This window comes from Schistocerca americana, chromosome 3 (genome assembly GCF_021461395.2).
Source record: "Schistocerca americana isolate TAMUIC-IGC-003095 chromosome 3, iqSchAmer2.1, whole genome shotgun sequence".
Classification (NCBI taxonomy): domain Eukaryota; kingdom Metazoa; phylum Arthropoda; class Insecta; order Orthoptera; family Acrididae; genus Schistocerca; species Schistocerca americana.
In genome coordinates, this window is record NC_060121.1 from 591565418 (window position 1) to 591570417 (window position 5000).

General features: G+C 54.8%; 1 non-coding gene across 1 annotated transcript; it reads right to left on the bottom strand.

The window, feature by feature from the left end:
- Positions 1–293: 293 nt before the first annotated feature.
- Positions 294–2203, bottom strand: LOC124608801. The gene has a single exon (XR_006979366.1). It is a non-coding gene; the product is annotated as a small subunit ribosomal RNA (ribosomal RNA).
- Positions 2204–5000: the final 2797 nt, after the last annotated feature.

Genomic DNA, 5000 nt, shown 5'->3' on the forward strand with positions numbered 1-5000 from the left:
TGTGGCGGCCCCTGTTCAAGCGTTCTGTGTCCAACGGCCTCACGGCCGATGGGCGTCGTACGGCTCCACACCGGAGCGGACAGGCAGTCGGGCGAAAGTCATTCAAAACCGGCGCCCGGCGCCAGGTGCCGCAGGCCAGCCGCTCCAGCGCTTCAGCGCTCGTACCACACAACATTGGCGTTAGTTTTGAGAAGCACGCGTGGTTCCGCACGCGGCGCACGGCTACTGCGAGCCGTACAGGTAGCGTGTTGCGCGACACGACACGCACATCGAAAGACATGCAGTCTAGTCGGTAATGATCCTTCCGCAGGTTCACCTACGGAAACCTTGTTACGACTTTTACTTCCTCTAAATGATCAAGTTTGGTCATCTTTCCGGTAGCATCGGCAACGACAGAGTCAATGCCGCGTACCAGTCCGAAGACCTCACTAAATCATTCAATCGGTAGTAGCGACGGGCGGTGTGTACAAAGGGCAGGGACGTAATCAACGCGAGCTTATGACTCGCGCTTACTGGGAATTCCTCGTTCATGGGGAACAATTGCAAGCCCCAATCCCTAGCACGAAGGAGGTTCAGCGGGTTACCCCGACCTTTCGGCCTAGGAAGACACGCTGATTCCTTCAGTGTAGCGCGCGTGCGGCCCAGAACATCTAAGGGCATCACAGACCTGTTATTGCTCAATCTCGTGCGGCTAGAAGCCGCCTGTCCCTCTAAGAAGAAAAGTAATCGCTGACAGCACGAAGGATGTCACGCGACTAGTTAGCAGGCTAGAGTCTCGTTCGTTATCGGAATTAACCAGACAAATCGCTCCACCAACTAAGAACGGCCATGCACCACCACCCACCGAATCAAGAAAGAGCTATCAATCTGTCAATCCTTCCGGTGTCCGGGCCTGGTGAGGTTTCCCGTGTTGAGTCAAATTAAGCCGCAGGCTCCACTCCTGGTGGTGCCCTTCCGTCAATTCCTTTAAGTTTCAGCTTTGCAACCATACTTCCCCCGGAACCCAAAAGCTTTGGTTTCCCGGAGGCTGCCCGCCGAGTCATCGGAGGAACTGCGGCGGATCGCTGGCTGGCATCGTTTATGGTTAGAACTAGGGCGGTATCTGATCGCCTTCGAACCTCTAACTTTCGTTCTTGATTAATGAAAACATACTTGGCAAATGCTTTCGCTTCTGTTCGTCTTGCGACGATCCAAGAATTTCACCTCTAACGTCGCAATACGAATGCCCCCGCCTGTCCCTATTAATCATTACCTCGGGTTCCGAAAACCAACAAAATAGAACCGAGGTCCTATTCCATTATTCCATGCACACAGTATTCAGGCGGGCTTGCCTGCTTTAAGCACTCTAATTTGTTCAAAGTAAACGTGCCGGCCCACCGAGACACTCACTCAAGAGCACCCTGGTAGGATTGCAACGGGGTCCGCCTCGGGACGCACGAGCACGCACGAGGCGCGTCGCACGCCTTCAGCTCGCCCCACCGGCAGGACGTCCCACGATACATGCCAGTTAAACACCGACGGGCGGTGAACCAACAGCGTGGGACACAAATCCAACTACGAGCTTTTTAACCGCAACAACTTTAATATACGCTATTGGAGCTGGAATTACCGCGGCTGCTGGCACCAGACTTGCCCTCCAATAGATACTCGTTAAAGGATTTAAAGTGTACTCATTCCGATTACGGGGCCTCGGATGAGTCCCGTATCGTTATTTTTCGTCACTACCTCCCCGTGCCGGGAGTGGGTAATTTGCGCGCCTGCTGCCTTCCTTGGATGTGGTAGCCGTTTCTCAGGCTCCCTCTCCGGAATCGAACCCTGATTCCCCGTTACCCGTTACAACCATGGTAGGCGCAGAACCTACCATCGACAGTTGATAAGGCAGACATTTGAAAGATGCGTCGCCGGTACGAGGACCGTGCGATCAGCCCAAAGTTATTCAGAGTCACCAAGGCAAACGGACCGGACGAGCCGACCGATTGGTTTTGATCTAATAAAAGCGTCCCTTCCATCTCTGGTCGGGACTCTGTTTGCATGTATTAGCTCTAGAATTACCACAGTTATCCAAGTAACGTGGGTACGATCTAAGGAACCATAACTGATTTAATGAGCCATTCGCGGTTTCACCTTAATGCGGCTTGTACTGAGACATGCATGGCTTAATCTTTGAGACAAGCATATGACTACTGGCAGGATCAACCAGGGAGCTGCGTCAACTAGAGCTGAGCAGCCGGCCGCCCGGGAGTGTGTCCCGGGGGCCCGCGCGAACACGCAAGCGTCCGCTCAATTATTCTGCAAACAGGAGGAGGCTGAGCTCCCCTGCACAATACACCTCGAAACCCTCTCAGGTCCCGGCGGCGCGCAGCGCCGTCCTAAGTACTTGGTCGGGTTCGAGAGTGGCGCAATCGCCCGGAGTTTGGCGAGTAGACGCTTTAGGTGCGACCACCCGTGCTCCCAACTGAGCTTGCCGCTGCCGACAGAGGCCCGGGAGCGTGCTGTCGTGGCATTGCCGGCGGGAGACAACACGCGCCACCTACGGTGGCCGGCAGCTCCAACGCCAGCGCCACAGAAGGACAAAAGCCCCACTTGGGTGCCGAAGCGAACTCTCCCAGCACAGCGCACGCGCCAACACGTCCGCACAGCTGCGATACAATCCACCTGCGAGAACCGCAGAGGCGACCGAGCAGCAGACGGCGTCGCGGCGCCGAGCGCCGGGCGGCGGCGCATCCTCAGCGCACACAGTCCTCAATCGGACCAGCACACTGCAGATGTCCACCGCGCTTCGCACCGGGCCCGCGAGGACCTACTTTGGCCGCACGGCGCCGCGTGCAGGGTGCGCCGGCGCGCAGCTGCGCCGCCTGCCGCCTCCGTCGGCCGGCGCGCCTGCCACTGGCCGCCCCCACCAGCCGGCTGTAGCGCGTGCGCCCACGCACCGCGCGGCCAGCACGCCGGGAGGCCCCCCCTCACCGGCCGGGGACGGTCCCACCCAGCCACCGCCGCGTATCGCTTCACACCCACATGCCATTCACGTTCGTGGGCATGGTGGGTATCGCTGAAACAACCGGTTGGTAGCTCAACCGATCGTCGCCATCACTGATTCACCTCTAGCGAGAACAACCGCACCACAACGGTTTACCAGTTGTTCATTTGCGTAACGTCACCAGCAAACGTAGACGTCCATCGCCATTTGCAAATTCAACGATTGTTGCATGCCTGTGTCAGGTGTCACGACACACTATGTCTGCCCACATACACGCAACAACATGTGCACGCTTCGCGAACACGTGGAAGGTGGCCCCCGTACGTATGCGATGTCCATTGCGCGAACGACTGTCAACCGGCCTCTGTCGCATGTCGCAGATGTGGAACGCAGTGCACCATGCTATCACGGTGTGTGAGAGGAGACGACTACGTCTGACAACACGCGCCACTACATCAACAGACGGCTCATGCTGATCGCCATCCACGGCATACCATACTGCAATCCAGCTCTTATAGGGAGACGACACGTAGCTGAGTGCACAATATTTGGACCGTATGGTTCGCCGTTGTTGGCGCAGTCGTGGTACGGTCACACATGTACCACGATGTATCATTCAGTACATGAGGACCAATGTGCAGTACAGTGTGTGATTTGGACGTACAACATCAGCGGACAGTTGACACAAGCCGTACCACAACGTAGGCTGTGCTTCGCCATGCGAATGCCAATGAACAACTGCGAAGGGCATTGAGCATGTACGTCCTACTGCCATCCGCATTACAGTGTATAGCTGCAAGGTGTTTCACATGAAGCGATACTCTGGGGACCGGGCAGTGCGAGTAGCAAACTATATTGCGGGGGTTGCAGTTAGGCAACACTACACTAATTTAACGCGTCGTATGACAATTACAGAGCAGGTTAAGGCCCAACGTGTGTTGGGTTAAGGCCCAACGTGTGTTGGGTTAAGGCCCAACGTGTGTTGGGTTAAGGCCCAACGTGTGTTGGGTTAAGGCCCAACGTGTGTTGGGTTAAGGCCCAACGTGTGTTGGGTTAAGGCCCAACGTGTGTTGGGTTAAGGCCCAACGTGTGTTGGGTTAAGGCCCAACGTGTGTTGGGTTAAGGCCCAACGTGTGTTGGGTTAAGGCCCAACGTGTGTTGGGTTAAGGCCCAACGTGTGTTGGGTTAAGGCCCAACGTGTGTTGGGTTAAGGCCCAACGTGTGTTGGGTTGAGGCCCAACGTGTGTTGGGTTGAGGCGCAACATAGGTTAGGTTGAGGCGCAACATAGGTTAGGTTGAGGCGCAACATGGGTTAGGTTAAGGCGCAACATGGGTTAGGTTAAGGCGCAACATGGGTTAGGTTAAGGCGCAACATGGGTTAGGTTAAGGCGCAACATGGGTTAGGTTAAGGCGCAACATGGGTTAGGTTAAGGCGCAACATGGGTTAGGTTAAGGCGCAACATGGGTTAGGTTAAGGCGCAACATGGGTTAGGTTAAGGCGCAACATAGGTTAGGTTAAGGCGCAACATGGGTTAGGTTAAGGCGCAACATGGGTTAGGTTAAGGTACAATATGGGTTAGGTTAAGGTACAATATGGGTTAAGTTAAGGTACAATATGGGTTAGGTTAAGGCGCAACATAGGTTAGGTTAAGGCGCAACATAGGTTAGGTTAAGGCGCAACATAGGTTAGGTTAAGGCGCAACATAGGTTAGGTTAAGGCACAACACGGGTTAGGTTAAGGTACAACACGGGTTAGGTTAAGGTACAACACGGGTTAGGTTAAGGTACAACACGGGTTAGGTTAAGGTACAACACGGGTTAGGTTAAGGTACAACACGGGTTAGGTTAAGGTACAACACGGGTTAGGTTAAGGTACAACACGGGTTAGGTTAAGGTACAACACGGGTTAGGTTAAGGTACAACACGGGTTAGGTTAAGGTACAACACGGGTTAGGTTAAGGCACAACACGGGTTAGGTTAAGGCACAATACGGGTTAGGTTAAGGCACAACACGGGTTAGGTT